General features: G+C 46.6%; 1 long non-coding RNA gene across 3 annotated transcripts in view; it reads left to right on the plus strand.

Annotated features, from left to right (window-relative positions):
• Positions 1-20,416, plus strand: part of LOC135098359 (uncharacterized) — a 64,865-nt gene that overhangs the window by 17,017 nt on the left and 27,432 nt on the right. The window contains exon 1 of one of the 3 annotated variants that reach the window (XR_010266893.1): positions 7,469-7,653. The exons of the other annotated variants lie outside the window; for them this stretch is intronic. This is a non-coding gene — a long non-coding RNA (uncharacterized LOC135098359). Of the gene's footprint in view, positions 1-7,468; positions 7,654-20,416 lie in introns of those variants that run through there. 3 annotated transcript variants of the gene reach the window in all.

Consider the following 20,416-nt stretch of genomic DNA (forward strand, 5'->3'; position numbering starts at 1 on the left):
ATCTTTTCTATTGAGATATTTTCTCATATTGTGTATCTCTTTACCTTGTCAAGAAAAAGACGGCGGCGCTGAATTTTGTTCACTTTCTCTTTGAAACGAAACAATTTCCAGGAGAGAAAACGCCCAAGCGTGTGGAATATCAGTGGACTCTGACTGTCTCTGGTATTCTTTCAAGGCAGAATTGTGTCCACATTTAGGAGTGAGTTGCCACTTAAATGGTGGAGTCGTTTTGGAAACTCCTCAGGAATAAACGTGTTCGGTGTAATTTCCTCAGCCGGTTTAATCACCTCTGCGTAATTAGCTTGCAGATTGCTTCGTGCGCCATCCCTTCCTCGTTATATATGATAGTTTTTTTGTATATTCTTAATTGCTCTGTTAAATCCGATAGTCTCAAAGAGAACGCCTAGTGGGAAAGAGGAAGAGAAAGAGGGCAAAGGTCAGCACAGCTTGCCTTCTCTATTTCTCTTGATGTTTTGCTCTTGACACGTGCAAGGAGCCTCTCACAGCAGCAGGGCACCTCAGTCTCATCCATGTATAATAATTATCAACACACGAGTATATCTAATGCCGTCCCCCTGGTCGCGCGTGGACCGTTATATGTATGCCTGCCTGAAAGGAACTTTAGCGTATGTTGTGTGAATCCAGGCAGGTATCACCTCCCACTACCGCCATCACCACACCTCGCAGCCCTTGCATCAGCCTTGCCACTGCCCCTACCACGCAATTGTGCTTCTCCTGTGTGTGTTTGGTATTTAGAATGCTTTCATTATTAGAGGGTGAAATAGCTCCTGCTTTCTGATTAATTTTGCGGACGAATGCCTCATAATAATAATTATAATAATAATAATGATAATAATAATAATAATAATAATAATAATAATAATAATAATAGTAATAAAAATGAGGATAGCATTGTTATTATTATTATTATTATTATTATTATTATTATTATTATTATTATCATTATTATTATTATTATTATTATTATTATTATTATTATTATTATTATTATTATTATCAATATTATTATTATTATCATTATTTGTTTTTCTTGTTCTTGTTAGTAGCAGTAGTTCAGTACTACTACTACTACTACTACTACTACTACTACTACTACTACTACTACTAATATCAGTGAAAAGTATATCCAGAAATGTCCTGTGAAGTTACCTGAATTATTAACGTTTTTGTGCCACTTTTAAAAGGCTTACTAGGGAGAACAAAAGCTGCCTTCATTATTAACAAGACGAGACGCTGAGCTGCAAAGGGGCTTACGTTAACGTTCTTTGATGTGACCGTGAGGCTTAGTACTGGTGGGCTGGCCTGGTCGGAGGTGTGCTGGGGCCGTCTAGTCTTGACTGGGCTGGACTGTGCTGGTCTGGACTGAACTGAAGTACTGTGATTTGGGCTAAACATGCATCCACTGGTCTCGTCTTCACGGGGACTAACCTGGTGTCTGATTTAAGTTACTTTGGTTTGCTGTGGATTAGGTTAGTCTGGTCTGGAGGGAGCTCGATTAGTGGTATTGTGGTCTAGTCTGGTCTGATCTGGCTACATTAACAAAAATGGGAACGGAATATTTTGCGTAGGGGAGAGAAATGGCCCCTCATGGAATCGGAAAGGACGCCATCGATCCTCAAACGCCGCCGTGTGCATGCTGGGGGTGATTTTTAACCCGCCGCCACCGAAGCACCACAGCGGCCATCCTTCAATGCCTCAAAGTGCGCCGCTGGATTCCATTTATGTGAGAGCCGCGCGGCATTAGTGCGCCGCGCCAGTAACACCCTCCCTGCCTCGCCACTATCACGATGAACGAAGCTTCGCACACTTCCCGTGACTGTCCGCGTTCCTCATAAATACACCAGCGTGACCAGACTAAGTGCTGCGCTTTGACGGCAACTCAAGAGGACCTTGCCACTGCTTAGAGTTTAATGACCTCCTTTTGCAACGTCAATATAAAAAAGCTACACATCAGTTCGCTCTATCTTCTGTTTCCCTGACACACTTTTAGCATGTGGAGAATTGATTGGAAGACTGTTCCTTACACGTGTCAGAGAAGTGTGGCGGTGGAAGGTTTAAGGCACAGAGAAAGCTGGGTCTTGTCATCTTTAAGTCAAGGAGTGAGCTGGGGCGCCACTCTGGAGGGAACTCTTGTGTGTGTCTGTGATGTGTGTGTGTGTGTGTGTGTGTGTGTGTGTGGGGCAGTAGCAACAGTAGTAGATTTGACTCGTTTCGTGAGAAAAAAATAAAAATAAATAAAAGACGAAAGAAGAGTGACTTGTTCTATCCTGACGTGGGTTATTGCTTTCACTTTCTTCTGAATTATGTTTTGAAATCGTGAATGCAAATGTGTGTGTGTGTGTGTGTGTGTGTGGATAGGTATTACATAGACTGTCACGTTTTGTAAATCACGTGGGAAGCGTGGGAAGCGACGGAAACAAAAAAAAAATATAACCTCACTCAGAAAAAAAAAAAAAAAAAACTGTTATAAGCACAGAGAGAGGAGCGTTGATGGAGCGTGCGGGAAGGAAAGATTGAAATGAAAACAAAGAAGAAAAAAAGAATTGAGGCAGTTATGGATAAACGAAAGGAGAGTGACGCCTGGCTTGGGAAGTTCGAGGTCATGGTGAGTGTAAACACAACCCAACACGAAGACAAACACACGACAAAAGAAGACGACTCCCCTGCTCGGTGCGGAATGCTGTGGTTCTGGAGCCTCGCACCACGGATCGTGGCGGCGCGTGTGTGTCAAGACTTACCAAGTACACAAAATTATTCTTACTCTCATGAACGCTTAATTCAAGAAAAATATAGAGTGATTCTATCAGTTTCGGAATAGCTGGCAAGCCTGGCTGTCTGAAACGTCACGAAGGCGTGTTGCGCATCACATCGGGATTCGAATCTTTGAGTCGTTGACCACAGATATCAGATACAAAGTGGACGTCAGCCAACCTCCGGCATTCCATAGCCATTCATCATGGAGACTTCGTAAGACACGCGTGTTGGTATTGTTACTTTGCATCTTGAGGGACTCAAATGCAGAAATTTCGAGACGCTTAGGTGTACCGACACCCTGCAGGGCTACCAGTGCATCTCTCTCTTAAACAATATTTCCAGTATTTTTTCGTTCGTTGAGTCAAAATGACACGGGTAATTTTAGTAAGAATATTTTTTCTGTATGACTGTACGTCTGGAAAAAAAATATATACATAATTAAGGCGTGGAGATGGAAGAAAAATATACATAATTAAGGCGTGGAAATGTAAGAGGACGGGAAAGATAGATGAGGGAAAAAGGCACAGCTATCCTGTAATGAGAATTGATCTAAGGTCTGAGGAGAGAGAGAGAGAGAGAGAGAGAGAATGTTCTTTCCTTCCTTCCTCCATGCCGGTGGAGTGATGAGTGTTGTGTGGTTCATGAGGGAGCTGGACAGGACAGCAGCGGCAGGGAAGGGGGCGCGGCCAGGGAGGGAAGGTGGGGGACGGACGGCAGGGGAGGGTCTTGAGACATCGCAGGCAAATTAGCCGTCCAGTTTTTCCGCTCCTGCCACCCGCGCCTTTGATCAGCACCATTATTCTGCCATCTTGTCTTGCCAGTTAATCTTGGGGCGTCTTTCATCACTGAGGGACGCGCCGGCCCTTTGCCGAGCTGATGGGGTGATGGGTAGGGAGGTGATGGGATGATGGGTGGACAGGTGTTGGGTGGTGGGTGATAGACAGACAGGTGATGGGGTGCAGGGTGATGGGTTACAGCATGCAGCCGTCGCTACCGTTCATATTCTTTATAACTTTTATTTTCAATTTTTTCTCGTCTTCTTTCTTGTGACTCTCCCCATTTATCTCACCTGTACACCTTATCTCACCTGTACAAATCATCTACCGTACCTTACTTGATTGATTAACCTTATTATCGTCTCCTCCATCTTTACTTCTCTGTATTCGTGTCGCGTCGTGTATCTACTCATGTATTTGCTTATAATTATGTTTCTTGCTGTATCTGTAAACACACCACCAATAAAACTGAGCGGGGAGTCTTGCTCGAAGCTGTGCAGTGTGTCCTTGCAAGCCGCGCCGCCGCAAGTCGCCCTGGGCTGAGCGGGACAAGACGCGGCCCAAGGAAGCGAGTTAGCCGAGTATCGCGGGATCCATCTCGGCCACGTCCTGCTTGTTTGTCTTGATCTTGCGCGGTGCAGAGAGAGAGAGAGAGAGAGAGAGAGAGAGAGAGAGAGAGAGAGAGAGAGAGAGAGAGAGAGAGAGAGAGAGAGAGAGAGAGAGAGAGAGAGATTCCACCTTTAAAGAACGTGGTGATGACAAGAGTTCACACAGGAATATTGTATCAGGGGAGGAGTCTTGCACATCTTAGCTCAGTGACAGCGAGGGGAGAGGAGGGCGAGCTACAGCTGGGAGAAGCGAGTGGAGGGGAGCGAGGGAGCTGTCAGCAATGTCAGAGGTTACGGAGGAGGGATAAAAGGGGAGAGGCGTGAGTTAAGAGGCCTTTCCCTGTCTTAGGCCTGAAACGCTTCCCTCTCTCATCACAACTGTTTTCAAAGGTCACAGAGGTCATTAGCCGAATATTGAAGAGTGATTCCCCAGTTGATAATGTAGAAATCTTGTTAATCTGTTACGAGAATCATAAAAAAATAAAAGATAAAAAATCCTCAATTTCATGTAGAGCCTATTGAAAGCTTATTGAAAGTAGTGGAGTTTCTGGCAGAAATGTCTCATGATTCTGGTTTTAGTATGTTACCAAAGGTTTGAGGTGCCGTGTCCTGTCCTTTTTCGCAAATAAAATCTTAAGAGAGCGTCGGATGAGGATGCTGTTTTGGCAGTGAATGTTTGATACCCCGAGCTGACTGGCAAAAATATGCTTTAGTCTCGTATCTTCATAATAGAGCCAATGTAAACTTGCTAAAATTTACGAGTACAGGCACTGGCAGCGAGACTAGATGTCATGATGGATACCCCGCCCACTCATCCTTTCGTGGCGTCGATGTGAGGTTAAGTAGGACCTGAGAATAATCACCCCATCCAACTAGCATTTCTATCGTTTTGCCTCACGCACACACACACACACACACACACACACACACACACACACAGTATCCTTGGCGCCCAGTCCCCCCGAGCCTCGCACAGATAAGCCGAAGGTAACAATTTTCCGTCTCTCCCTGTCAGTATTTAGCATAATTTCTAGGGTTTTCCAGGTGTTTCCAGGTGTTTTCCTAGACTCCTATGCGGAGTAGGGGGTGGTGGAGGGGAGATTTGGAGTATGAGGGGTATGGAAGAGGAGGAGGAGGTACGGAAAGGAAAAGACGAGGAAAAAAAAAAAACTTTTCGGCAACATATTATTATTTTCCTGTTATTGATGGAGTTGTCATTGTTTTGATATTTAATTTATTAATAGAAAGACATACTAAATTATAAAATATAATTAGATCTGTTCTAGCTGTGCTTTTGTTTGTCGACAAAATAACAACTTCGTCACTTTATTTAATTTCACTTTTTCTTACCGGCACGCGCAGGTTTGCATTGGTATTTCATTTAAGACTTAGAAAAAATGTAAGAAACATGTACCAAATAATAATATCCAACAAGAATTAGTGTTTTCTTTATTTATCTAGCAAGTAAATTTTTTTGTATTTATAATCTGTAATATAATCTAGTCTGGCTGTGTTTCCTTTCTCGATATTATTGTGTTTTTGTGGTACCGTTCGTAAAAGTTACAGATTGTTTTTTTTTAGTTTTCGTTATTATTACTGAGTTCGGTAATGTTTTTATATTTTGTGTATTAGTTAAAGTAAAGGGTAAGTCAGAAAATGTAGTCTTCTTTCTTTTCGCGATTTTCAAAATGAATTGCGTTACGTAAATATAAGCCCCGAGACGGCCATTTTCCCTGCCTCCCTCTCTGTCTGTACATCAATATTCAGCTAAACTCCCGAGTGTTTCCAGACTTGAAGTGAAGAAAAAAGATAATTGACCACGGAAATAGATAAACAACCCATAAAATGCCTCAAATAAGGCACTGAGTACTGCCCCGTTCAGAGCACCCACTCCGAAAACGCGACGTCATCAGACCTTCCCCCTTGGCCGCCACTGTGTGTGTGTGATTCACACACAGTGTGTGTGAATCACACACACTGCTTGTTACCCAGCAAGCCGTCTGCTTGTCACCCAGCAAGCCGTTTCCCTACGGAAAGAGCTCAGAATGATCTTCGGGTAGGACTGTGTGTGTGTGTGTGTGTGTGTGTGTGTGTGTGTGTTTGTGTGTGTGTGTGTGTGTGTATTGCGCTACGTAAATATAAGGGCTGAGAGGCAGATTTTTCCCTGCCTCCCTCCGTGTCTGTACATCAATATTTAGCTAAACTTTCGGGTGTTCTTAGATTCAGACGTGAAGGAAATCCAGAGTGAACCATGAAAATAGATAAATAATCCAAAAATGTCTCAAATAAGTTGAAGGATTGCAGGCCCGTTCATTGCAGGCCATGAAAACCCTCCTTCCCCCTCCAGTTCCCTCCCCAGCCTGCTCCTCCCTGCCCCCTCCCAATCCCGTGCCTGTGTCACTGCCCACCACCTTACCTCTCCTTCCTCTGCCCTGTGTGTGTGTGTGTGTGTGTGTGTGTAATGGGATATTGTAACTTAACGGTACTAACATTCTCTCTCTCTCTCTCTCTCTCTCTCTCTCTCTCTCTCTCTCTCTCTCTCTCTCTCTCTCTCTCTCTCTCTCTCTCTTCCTTCTCCTCCTCCTCCTCCTCCATATACTCTTCTAACACATCCGTGACAAAATTTCTTAGCTTTTTCCACACCTATTGGTGGAACTCCTCCAATTTCCTCCACCACTTCACTTTCCTCCATCTGCCCCAGACCTTCCTTCATCCCCCACCCGTCTCACCTCAGCCAGGGGGAGGCAAGGGAGGCATTGAGAAGGAGAAAAGTGAGGAAAAGTAGAGGGAGTGAGAATATGACATGGAGGAAGGATTACAGAGATAGACTGGCTGTGTGTGTGTGTGTGTGTGTGTGTGTGTGTGTGTGTGTGTGTGTATTATGAGTGTGATAGTGTGGTGCTACTAGTAATAGTGGTATTGGTAGTAGTGGTGGTGGTGGTGGTAGTGATCAAGAGTATGGAGAGAGAGAGAGAGAGAGAGAGAGAGAGAGAGAGAGAGAGAGAGAGAGAGAGAGAGAGAGAGAGAGAGAGTCACTCAGCATATGAAAACTAGCAAATTACAGACGAGTGGTTTGGTAGTTATGTGATTTGAAGGAAGACGCGTCACCTTGTTTTCCGCCGCACACCCCTCGAGGGTCGCGTGGCCTTGCCTGGTGCTGAGAAGAGTTTATCGTGCAGCAGACGTGAGCACATTCATGAACCTCGTGATGTCTTTTGTGGCGCTGTGATGTAAATCCGGAACATGTTTGCTCGGTGGTCACAAACGAGGGAAAACAGGTTGACCTTTGTGTTCTGTGGTGGTGTTTTCCCCACGGATCGCTGCAGCCACACGTGCCCTCAGTCACCGTGAGTGCCGGATGTGTGCAAGCAGCAGCAAGCAGGCGGGGGTGTGCGGCAGCCTGGTCACCAATTGTCCCACGTTGTGCTGCCAGTGCGATGTAACCTTCCATCCTTCGTGAACGTTTTAAGGCAGCGGGGCGTAACAAAAAGAAGGTTTGTGCAGTCCAAACATATCACTCACAAAACGTAAACATGAGGTGTCTCTCCCCTGGGGTGGGCGTGGGGTGGGTCTCCCCATCCCCGGGGTGCGTGGGGCGGGCCTCTCCATTCCGGGGGACGTGGGTGTGGGGTGGGCCTTCCTGCATCGTCACGGGAAATATGCAAAGCAGGTCTTGTGGTATTGATAGCTGGATGTCAGGCCGGGTGCGTGCACGTCCCTGCCGAGCTGCCCGTGGGGGAGGAGAAGGAGGAGGAGGAGGAGGAGGTGGAGGTAGGAGGAGTAAGAGGCAGGAGAAGGAGTTTGCATCGAATATGACAGTGTCTCTTCTTAAGTTAAAATAAGAGCATGAAGCTTCCATTGCAAGAGATAATGAAGGCAGGGCGTGGCAGGAGCGGCAGGAGTGGCGGGGGAGGACGGCGGAGGCTTCTTCCTATGCGCGCGTAGCTGTAAAATAGAGAACCTGAATATGAAGATGGCAGACAGAGTTAGATTCTGATGAACCTTGTACGGCGAAGTGTTCGATGATGCGTGTTATGTGCTGAAGACTTGAAAGGTCCGTGGAGGCGTGGCTAACAGTGCGGTGGTGGCGTGGTTAGTGCAACAAGGCTTCGTGGCGGCTGGCGTGTTGAGGTCAGTGGTGGTGATTATTAGTGTAAAGCTCCTTGCGGTGTAGCGAATGCTGCTGGTGGTGTGGTGAACGATCTTGGCGGTGTGACGATGGTGGTGAGGTGTGGAGTGAGTCTCATCGTCAAAGGAAAGGGACAGAAAAGAAGAAAAAGATGCTGTGAAGTAGAAGACAACTTTTTCTCAGGGAATGCGTAACTTTGGCTGCGAAATATCCTTGAGAATTTGAAGATCCGTATTTTTGTCTTGTGGCGGGAAGTGTTGAAGGAAACCAACCTGGGAAACTTTAAGGAAACTCTGGTGAGCTTGAAAGATTCCATGCCACGAAGAAAGGGAAGAATTTTTGAAGGAAATAGATGCTGGAGACAGCTGGAAATGGAAAGAGGAAACTTGGAGTGTCTGTCAGAAAAAAAAATGACAGACAGACGGAGAGAGAGAGAGAGAGAGAGAGAGAGAGAGAGAGAGAGAGAGAGAGAGAGAGAGAGAGAGAGAGAGAGAGAGAGAGAGAGAATGTGACGGAAAGTGGTTATGAAGCTGCAGGAATAAAAGATTTGTCCGAGGGGTCGTAAAGAAAGAAGGGCAACTTTTATGAGCAGTAGGGAAGGAAGAAGAGGAAGAGGAGGAGGAGGAGGAGGAGGAAGAAGAGAGGGACTAGCGTGAGGTGAGGAAGACAGTGAGTGAGGGAGTGGCGGTGATGAGCGAAGGCGACATGCACAAGTGTGAGAGGCGAGGTGAGTGTGTTTAGAGAGGAAGGCGGAGTGTGTTGAGAGTGACGGAGGGGAAGAGGGATGGCAGGGCTAAGGTTTCCCGCGGCAGAGCCTTGAGGGAGCGTTGATGGCGACCGCGGCGAGGCAGGGAAAGGCAAGTAAAGGAGGGAAGGAGAGACAAGAGTGTGAAAGTAGGAATAAAAGCGAACATAAAAGGAGTCACGCAGGAAAGCAGGAAGGAAAGACCGCCGTGCTGTGATAAGAGTGAAAGTGTCAGCAGGTTTGTAGCGAGCAGGGAGGCAAGAAATGTGTGTAGCGTAAAACTGAGCCGCGAAGGAAGAAAGGAGAGAGGAAAAGTAGGGATATGAGATGACAGGGATGAAGTAAATAAGGAAGGTAACAGGACATGGCCAGAGAGGAAGCTGTGAGAGAGGAAGAGGAAAATAATATTATAGTGGAGAGCAGAGTAAAGGCGGCGAGGACAGGAAGGGGTATGAGCGGCACCCACACGAGGCTGATCAGGCAGCAGGAGGCGGCGTGAGAGGGAACATAAAAGTGAAGGAGGAAGAGTAACAAAGAAAAAGATAGAATACCAGTAGAAAATTAACAAATAGGCAGGTTAGCAGGTGAGAGGCTGCATGTGACTCGTTATTCCTAAGTGCTTGTTAAATGTCCCCTTGTTGTGTTGCCTTGTGAAATGCAGCAATTGTTCGCTGGTAAAGGAGACCCGAGGCTTGGTTGCATTTCTTGTTTGTTTGGTGTTGTGTGTTTTTGTTTGTTTTGTCCTTGAGTTAGACGCGTATTCACCACCATCGCTCACCTCTCACCCCATTCTTTGTCAACACCACGCATTATTCCATACATCACCAGGCCCGCCCATCACTGCCACTACTCCTCTCATCACGTCTCACCGCCCGTGCCTCCGCCTGCCGTCACTCGGGGAGGCAGGGGGGAGGGGGAGGAGTAGAGGGAGTGTTCTGGGCAATCACGTGTTGCCATATTGGAAAAGTTAGTTATTTAAGTGCAGTTAGGGAGTATAACTGGAACATTTCAACCAAAGTCTATTGTAGTGCCAGCCAACTCTCTTTTACCCCCACGAAGAGAGAGAGAGAGAGAGAGAGAGAGAGAGAGAGAGAGAGAGAGAGAGAGAGGGGGTGGTACATTATTGGTAAAGGCGACAGAACTTGTTTTTCATTTAGAAGTTTCCTGCATCTCAGTTATAGTCTCTCTCTCTCTCTCTCTCTCTCTCTCTCTCTCTCTCTCTCTCTCTCTCTCTCTCTCTCTCTCTCTCTCTCTCTCTCTCTCTGTCGCTCACCTGCAGCCACACATCCCGCCTCACCTCGCCACCCACCTCCACCCGCACAGCTCCACCCCGCCTCGTCCGCCACCCACCTGCACCCACACACCCCCGCCTCGGCCTCCGTGATTTGCTATAACCTGTACCTATTTTCTTTATCCTACCGATTGCAAATGAAACTCTTAATGGCTATGTGTTGAGCGTAATAAGTGATATATATATATATATATATATATATATATATATATATATATATATATATATATATATATATATATATATATATATATATATATATATATATATACACACAGAGTGTGTGAGTGTGGGTGTGTGAAGGAAGACAATGACAGAACAAACACATAAAAATGAATCATTACAAACAAAAATAGACGCAACTTAATCCGAACAGAGAGAGGTTAGGGACAATGGAGCTGCCCTCAGAAGCCAGTCTACTGAAGGGGCGGTGCTGGTGGCGGTGATAAAGGTAGTGGTGGTGAGGGTGCGTCGGGGATTCACGGGCGAGTGGAGGCTGAGTCACGAATTGGAGTGTCGGAGAGATGCAAGACAACCAGCCAGGCGTGAGGGGGAGAAGGGTGCCGTGAAGTTGTGGTGTTTGCAGCTCACAGGCTCTCCACTGCAATTTCTACGCCATATTTAAGTCAAAGCTGGCTCGTCATCAGCTCGACACTCTTAATGCAATAAATATGCACACATAAAAAAAAATACAGTAAGGTTTTACTCAGGTAGAATATAACAACCGTGCTGATAATCCCTTTTCTTTGCAGGTAAGTGTGCCGTCACCTGTGTTCACGGAGGTCAAGGTAAGAAGCCACTGACCCACCACTCCTGCCCGCCACTCCGTCTGCTCGCCTTCACTTGGGTTAGGTGGAGTTTTTTCATCGCCTTCGTTAAGACCTTGATTCGAGCGGAAAAGTTTTGGTCTTCCGCGAGTCCATAGTAATTAGAGACGTCGCAGTGAGGCTGGTAGATACCTATCAGCGCCAGCATTTTTAATTGTCTCCGATTTCGTGGTGCAAAGGGGTGACTTAGCCAAATTTGAAATCGATGTGCAGGAAAAGTACAGCATGAATTGCTGCACAAGTGTATCTAAAATTAAAAACATAACCCTTAATATTAATATTCATACTTACTGGTGTATGATAAGGCTTTGTTAATTGAATTATAAGATAAAACTAAAAATAGGTAATGAATTTTTTTTAAAGTAAGTATAAACAGTAAAAATAAAAGGATGTTGACTTCGGCTTGTGCATTTTATCTGGGAATGTTGAAAAATATCAGATATCACTGACACGTCCTGTATATGAAAGTAATCAGTGAAATAAAAAAAGAACAGCACCGCTGGCGGACGTACGACGTACTTATCTTGATCATGATTCTTCAGTTAAAGAAAGCGCCGCGCGCCGTTAGGGAGTGTAAAGTGTAAACAATAGCCTCTCAGTTCTGCCGATACAAAGGCCTTTACTTTGCTTTACTATATCCAGAATAGGGTATAGCTCGTTCTTTCAAGAATTTTCTTAATTCCGCTGTAGTCCATGATTGTGGCGGTGATGTATCCATTGTGCAGGGTAGTCGAGTGTCTGTGTTTAGGTTTGCTCGCTGCCCAAGTACCCGAGGATAGTGATCGTACCGCAAAAATAAAGTCTCTGATACAAAATTATATTTTCTTTACATTAAATGGATTTGCCTGTTGTTTAGTACATGAAAATGCAAGTATATATTAGTATACTTCCATTGAGGTCAGTAGAAAATTACAGATTGCCTGCCTTGATACACTTATAGGCTCTTTTAAGAATATCATCTGAAATTATGAATAGAGGCTCAAACAATGTCATGTGCTGTCAGTTATCACGAAATTAATTGACTTAAAATTCAGACGCATTACTGTGCAACGATACACCTTTGTAAGCTTGTAAAACCTTGCCCCAAAAAGTATTTATTTTCCGGCGAGAATTAAAAATTCTGGCGCTATCTGGTATCAAAACGCTCACTGCGACGTCTCTAATTGCGACCCGTCTGAATTAACTAGCAGTACTTGGTTTAATTTCGAGCAATAGGGCAAGGTGTGAGGTCTGTAAGGATACCTAGCGGGCAGCTCAGCAGCCTATTCACGGCCAGGCAGGCAGACAGAACACTTCTTTGAGTCAGCCCGCAGCACTCTTTACCTCCTCCGGTCAGGGTCCAGTAAAGTTTGTGACGAGGGATCACTGGAGGCTGACAGGCGTTAGCAGAGTTGTCATCTGTGGTGCGTAGGGACTGGCGGAGTTCCGGTACAAACCAATGGGAAATTAAGCACGTTAGTTATCAGAGTCAACGAGTCTGAGGTGAGGAGAGGAGGGAAGGTGTACACGTTGTGGTTGCCGATAGAGAGAGAGAGAGAGAGAGAGAGAGAGAGAGTGGTGGGGGAAGGAGAGAATTGCCAATATGACGTGTGGGGAAGTCTGAGTGTGTTGGATGAAAAAATAAAGTAAAAACTACTGTGATGATGGTAATTTACTCCGAACGAGACCAAGACGACTTTACTTAAGGAAAATTGCGGCCTTTTAATGTGGAAAACTGCCAACAAACATTTACTGAGATGAGGTGGGCGGGAGAGCCATTACCACGTGTGTGTGTGTGTGTGTGTGTGTGTATGTGTTTGGGTTGCCATCTCGTGTCATTGGTGCTTCGGACAATGAATCCCGTGTTTCACTTTGGGCTTGACTGCTTGAGGAGTCAGTGCAGTGTTCCCAAGTATCGTGTTAACTCCCACTACTGACAGACAGACAGACAGACCGACAGACAGTGTTGCATGTCTCACCGAGCGTCACACAAAGAGCTACGTGCATGCTGCTCATTACCCTCAACTCTTATGACCATGATTTAATTAAAACAGTGAAGGTATAACATGAATCTTTAATTAAATTACTTGCTGTAAACAAGCAATCCTCCCTCGCAAGCGGTCCGCTGTAAAAACACTTAATGAGACGCGCGGCTCATTGATGTGCTCGTAAAAAGTAAATCATTGCAGTTTCATATACAAACGAACACGGCGTGTGGCGTGGACCTCCTGCAGGCACAGGCACGGCTATAAACTAATATATAAGCGAAACGTGTCGCGCCAAACCCGCTAACACATACACGGATCACACAACACAGCCAGCCAGCCACGCGGCAGTGTTGAACAAGCTCAAGGCTAGGCTGTTCGCTTCATCATTCTCTCTCTCTCTCTCTCTCTCTCTCTCTCTCTCTCTCTGTTAAAGGCTAAAATAATGTGAAATGTAATGAAAACCTTGCATTTAACGACGAGAGCATTTCACTGTGTGGCGACAGTTGCTCGATGAAAGTAATGAAGGAACATGAACCACAAATTAGGCAAAGCGTTAACATATTGGTGGAGACTGCTTGAGTTAGATATGAAGTAATGGAAACACGTCCGCTCGGGAGAAGCAGTTAATGCAAACTCACCCCATGAATCTGAAAGCAAGGGGCTGCTGCTGATGAGAAGCATTGCTTTTCATAAACACGTAGTATCATGGGAAGGATTTGCAGCATTTTCCAGGAAGCGTGTGCTCGGTGTACTGACAGGTCGTGCTGGTGAATTAGTGACTGCCACTCTTGAATAACTTGTGCAACATGACGACATGAGAACGTAGAAGTGCTCTCTCTCTCTCTCTCTCTCTCTCTCTCTCTCTCTCTCTCTCTCTCTCTCTCTCTCTCTCTCTCTCACTGCCGTGGCGTCTTAGGTGTTCTATTTTTTTCGTGGCGGGAAGAAGGATGTGAACACGCTCATTACTGAGAAACGTTTTGCATCCTGCCATGTCAAATTGTTATGAAACACACACACACACACACACACACACACACACACACACACACACACACACACACACAGAGAGAACAACAACAATAACAACAACAACATAATTGAAGGGGGTCATATTGGGGTAATAATATTGGTGTGGCGGAGAATTTCACGGCAACAGCAGGAGCAGTCCCCGAGCGTCTAGGCATGAATAGTACATCAGCCTATTACACACCAGACTCCCTCCCTCCCTCCCTCCCTCCCTCCGTTCGTCCGTCCGTCTGGTCTGTCCGTCCTTGCCTCTCTCCTTGCCTCGCTAGTTGTGTTGCCTCGTGATGAGCTCCTGAACATTCCAGGCTGCGTAACAAGTGTTTTAGTAAAGTGATACTGGCTACAGCTTATCTGGCCACGCAGGAGAGAGAGAGAGAGAGAGAGAGAGAGAGAGAGAGAGAGAGAGAGAGAGAGAGAGAGAGAGAGAGAGAGAGAGAGAGAGAGAGAGAGAGAGAGAGAGAGAGAGAGAGAGAGAGAGAGAGAGAGAGAGAGAGAGAGAGAGAGAGAGAGAGAGAGAGAGAGAGAGAGAGAGAGAATATGTATTTTTTCCAAGCAGACGTGTTTTAGACAGAATTGTGTAACACCTTCCACTAATTAATGCGAATTACCACGCGGGGAATCACTGTCATGCTTCACTCACAGTGCTATTCCATTTTTCCACATTTGCTTCCTATTTTTTTCAGATTTCGTTATTTTTCATCCTTGTACCTTTTTATTCATTTTTTTCTATTTTTGTTTTAACTAATATTTCATTATCCGTATTCCTTTCTTTCTTTTCACAATTTTCCAACCAAACTCATCATGCCTACACTCCTTTCTTTCTCACCACTACCCCGCGCCCCTCATCCCTTCCGCCCTCCTGCAGCAAGCCTCTAGCAACTTTCCCCGCAGCCCATTGAGATAGGAAGGTTGGAGTGGCCCTGAGCCGCGCGGGCAGTACTGGCAGGAGGAAGCCACCGCTCTCCCCCGTCCGCCATATTGATGTGGGAGCTGTCACTTACCAAGCATTTTTCTTGTACCCCTTTTTACACTGTTTACACTCATTTATAATATGCTCATTTATAATATGTCAAATGAAACTACTGTGTTACTGCTACCCATATATTGTATGCCAACATGTCCTTATAACTAGATATTATAGATTATATACATAATCACATTCCACTAAATAATACTAATTTGTTCATCGTGGTTCTACTTTTGACCCCTTTACGGGAAATCAGTCTTGCAGTAAACTGTCTGGCTGCATATCTGTACCTGACCTGCAGATAGGTCTCGGCTACAGCCTTGATTAGTAACAGGAGATGATTAGTGACAGGCTCACTGTCTAACATGTGTTGTGCCAGGCTGGAGAAGACAATCCTCTCCTGGAACTCAGACAGTACAAGTGTTACAATGTTGTGCCAAGCATGTGTTGACAGCTTTGCATATGGTTGGTCACTACACAGTAACACTTTCTCTCTGAATTTCCTTTCACACACAAGGCAAATGGCAACAACATCTCTGGATGGAAAAGAGAGGTGGCCTTTATTTTTAACTGAGATTAATCCGTGAGTCGCATCCAGATGATGGCTAAATAGAGCATTACAACACGACTCACAATTTAAAAATCTCTTTAAGCTTTAAACTGACAAACCCGGCTATATAGCTAACGATTTTGTCAGAGTAAGGAGAAAGAACACAGGCAGAAGCTAAGCTTTTGCTGCCCACCTCAGATTCCTTGTTTTCATCAGTTACAACAGCCTCTAGAACTCTGCTTTTATGAAGGGAATGGTTGATGACACTGCTAGAAGGTACACTTGCATTAGGAGCCTCTAAATAGTGACTCGAGGCGGTGAGGATCGGGACAGACTCTAAAGGCATACAATTCCCACGACTTACTTCTTGTATTTCAGAGTGTGTCAACACACTCTTGTAGGCAGCTAAGAACTGCCGAGCAGATGGATTGTTATTGAACCCTCCCTTACTTCTTATCATGCTGAAAAACAATTCAATATGGTCCTAACTCATCTTATAAGTTAAAAGATATTCTAAGACTGGTTTTGGAGAAGTAAGCAACATTTCATTAATCTTTTCAATACTTCCTATCTCAAACTATTTTCACTTACTAGGTTTTTTTTTGTTTCAATGCACTGATCACAGAACACAATTCGGCATTTTTTTTCTTGAGTCGTCTTGTTTTCTGATGCAACAGTTTAATTTTTTTTCTAGACTTCACGAGTTGTGTTTCTGTTTCTCCCAGCTTCCTCTTTAGCTGGGCTTTGGTTGGTGACTCACCTGAGTTTGTTTGCACAGGATTTTCCGGCACAGCTAAAGTAGAATGTCCACTATCTTGCGCTTCTTGTGGGGCAGGATCACAGAGAGGGCGAGATTTGGGAGGTTTCCTTTTGCTTGTTTTTTTCTGTAAGTGTGAAGGGAAAGCCTAAAATATGCTGGGAACAACACCATCTCGCAGCCTCACGTAACACAAGGACGTCCTGTCGAAATCATCAGGTCTAAAGTGCTTGGAGCAGAGCCGTGCCTGTTTGCCTGGGGTGTAGTTGTCTCTTCGTATAGCTGCAAGCCATTCCTTTCTTCTGCTCGGGTCCTTTGGTAGCCTGTAAACATGTTCCTAACACTGCGATCAAATAATCAAAGCGCCTATTTCCTGTGCGTCAGTCTTCATTATGAAAATCATGCACACTTCCTAGAACATCATATATATATAAATGAATATATAGATAACTTACTGGTGAAATGTAATGGATGGATCAGATTTTTTGTTCGCTTGTTCATTGCACCCAAATGCAACACAGGTAGTCGGCATTTCACACCACGCACGGAGCAACACTCCTGTCTTTACTCTCTCTATACGAGAGCTCTACTGAATTATTGACTGAGAGAGTATGTGTAGGTCGACTTGGGTCAAGACCTGACACTCCTTAATAAGCACCCTGACACAGGCTTAACTCGAGCTAACCTGACTCATCATAGCCCAACCCATACGGACCTGACTCTCCTTAGTAACTATGGGACCTCATCCCAACCCCAACATAAAAGAGGGGTCATACATACATTCCAACATAGCGAAATACTTCCATGACGTGTTTCATCTCTGCCCTGCAGTTGCTGCCTATCCTACGACAATATGGCCGCCTGACAGTTGGGTGGCTTCACCCAGGACGCCTCAAGGCCACTCCAACCTTCCTATCTCAATGCCGCAGCCCACCGATGTCCACTCACGCTGATTTAGGTGCGCGCATTCCAGGCCGCTGAAGGATGGTAATGAGTGAGGGGAGGGGCGTGGGGAGGAGGAGGAGGAGGAGGAGGAGGAGAAGGTGGGGAGGATTTTTTTGAGTAGTGAGCTTATCTCTTGGTCAGAGTACACCTGGCCGCGAGTTTAAGTTAAGGTCCAATTAGCATTAATCAGGTGAGGGAGATGAAGAGGGATGCCGCCTGCCGTCTTTGCTTTTAACTTTACCCCAACACTAGAGAGAGAGAGAGAGAGAGAGAGAGAGAGAGAGAGAGAGAGAGAGAGAGAGAGAGAGAGAGAGAGAGAGAGAGAGAGATGGAGATTAGGGAGGTGGACAGAATAGAGATGCATCAAATCACCTGACTAACGAGGCATAAATCAAGGTATGCGCTCTCTCTCTCTCTCTCTCTCTCTCTCTCTCTCTCTCTCTCTCTCTCTCTCTCTCTCTCTCTCTCTCTCTCTCTCTCTCTCTCTCTCTCTCTAATTGAGGGAGAGAGAGAGAGACGTTTCGCTCCCACTTCCTTTGCTATAAGGTTTATTTTCCAATACTTCGATCATACGGTTTATTTTCCTATAACTTTCAATAACGTTGTTTTTCGGGTAGCTTTATTTATTTTCCCCTACTTCGATCATACGGTTAATTTTCCTATACTTTCCATAAGGTACATTTTCAAGTACGTATATTAATGTTCCCATACTTCGATCATACAGTTTATTTTCCCTTAGCTTCCAATAAGGCTCATTCTCGAGTAATTTGGTAATAAATATGCGAATAATAAAATATGCGAAGAAGAAACAAAGGAAAACTGGCCATGCAAAAAACGTGATTCCCTCTCTCTCGCTCTGTCTCTGCCAAGGCAGCAGGTGGTCACGAAAATACGTGCATTGCTCACATGATGGCCGCCGCACACGGCGGTGTTGTTATTTACTTGTCCTGATAGCTTAATCTAACCTAACCTAACCTAACCTAACCTAACCTAACCTAATCTAACCTAACCTAATCTAACCTAACCTAACCTAACCTAACCTAACCTAACCTAACCTAACCTACCCTAACCTAACCTAACCTAACCTAACCTAACCTAACCTACCCTACCCTACCCTACCCTACCCTAACCTAATCTAACCTAACCTAACCTAACCTAACCTAACCTAACCTAACCTAACCTAAACTAACCTAACCTAACCTAACCTAACCTAACCTACCCTAACCTAACCTAACCTAACCTAACCTAACCTAAGCTAACCTAACCTAACCTAACCTATTCTAACCTAACCTACCCCTTTCCCCCTCCCCCCTCCCAAGACAGCACTCCCTCCCCCTCCCGGCTGTCTTCCCTCCCCCTCCCCCCTCCCACCTATCCTATCCCCTCCCCCTCCCCCTCCCCCTCCCACCCTAACCTATCCCCTCCCCCTCCCCCTCCCCCCTCCCCGGGCAGCCGACTGCCCTGTGGGGCCGGCTGCCCCCTCAGTCAGGGAAGTACTCCAGCAGGGCGGAGTACACCACCAGGGTGAGGGACAGGGTCTGTGCAATGGCGAGCAGGTTGTCCCACAGGCCGTGGGACAACCTGCTTCCAGCCCTGCCCCTCCCCTGGCGAGCCTTCCCTGGCTGGGGGAGTTGGCGCTGTGGTGGGGGGAAGGGGCCACCACTCCCTTCCCCACTCCTCGGAGGACGAGCCCCGCTCCCTCGTCCTCCGCGGGGGTCGTGGCGCTCCTGGCCTCCTTTTGCCCCTCCTCCGGGCTGGGGGCCGAGACCCACAGGCCCAGGCTATCCTTCCCCGGGCTGGCCGCCACCACCTGGCCAGCCTCAGGGGCGGGTCCGGCCTCCTTCCCCGGGCTGGCCGCCACCACCTGGCCAGCCTCAGGGGAGGGGCCGACCTCGTGTCCCAGGCTGGCCGCCACCACCTGGCCAGCCTCTGGGGCGGGGCAGGCCTCGTGCCCTGGGCTGGCCGCCACCACCTGGCCAGCCTCAGGGGCGTGGCCGGCCTCGTGTCCCGGGCTGGCCACCACCACCTGGCCAGCCTCTGGGGCGGGGCCGGCCTCCTGCCCCGCCTCTGGGACGCGGACAGCCTGGTCCTCTTGGGGGGCTTGGGGCGGCTGCCCACTCTCTTGCTGTTGCAAAAGAGCACGGGGCAGCCCTGCCCCTGCCCCCCGTGGACACCCAGACCTCCGGCCAGGCTGAAGTACAAAACGGCGTGACGCCCCGCCGTAGTGTACTTCAGTCCGGCCAGGAGGTCCCTCAGGGGCAGGTCCTGACAGAAGACTGTTGCGCCTCCTGCCAGGCAGTGCACCCTGATGGGTGTCTCCTGGTCCAAGGCGGCCAGCTTGTCCATATTCAGGCTGGCCGCCTGATCCGACACGAGGGGCTTCGCCCCCCTCGGCCCCTTGCCGGAAGGTAAAGGAGGCCAGAGAGCGCCTCCCCCTCCCACAGCAGCCCCCCGAGCGGGGGCGGGACAGCCTCACGGCGTCCACGCCACACTCGCCCAGGAGGCTCAGCCGTGCCTCCACTGACAGGCGACTGCTTTTTCCTCCCATCCTAGTTCTCATGAAATTAAAAATGTACCTTGGTTCAGTTTTGGCTGAGTGGCGAAAAGTAGGATGGTGGTGAACAGACCGCCTGAGAGAGAGAGAGAGAGAGAGAGAGAGAGAGAGAGAGAGAGAGAGAGAGAGAGAGAGAGAGAGAGAGAGAGAGAGAGAGAGAGAGAGAGAGGTTGATTGATATTGATTGATTGATATATTTTGTTTGCCTTTTGTAACATTAATGCATTTCTGCATTTCATACACAGTTCAATACGTAAGGCCAGGTCCATCAAGCCGAAGCTTTTATACAGACCTGAATAAAGAATGACACAAGTAGCGCAAATGTTTACACCCTGACTTGTTCCTATTTGAGCCGCCATTTTGCACATGATAGAGGTAATAATAGACTACTTGTTTTGTTGTTTGCAGCACATGACACAATAATGAGTGATGGAGTGTATAGTATGCTATACTGTGCCACATATATGTTCACATACGTGAACTTGGCGAACACAAACAC

The sequence above is a fragment of the Scylla paramamosain genome, unplaced genomic scaffold (genome assembly GCF_035594125.1).
Source record: "Scylla paramamosain isolate STU-SP2022 unplaced genomic scaffold, ASM3559412v1 Contig57, whole genome shotgun sequence".
NCBI lineage: Eukaryota > Metazoa > Arthropoda > Malacostraca > Decapoda > Portunidae > Scylla > Scylla paramamosain.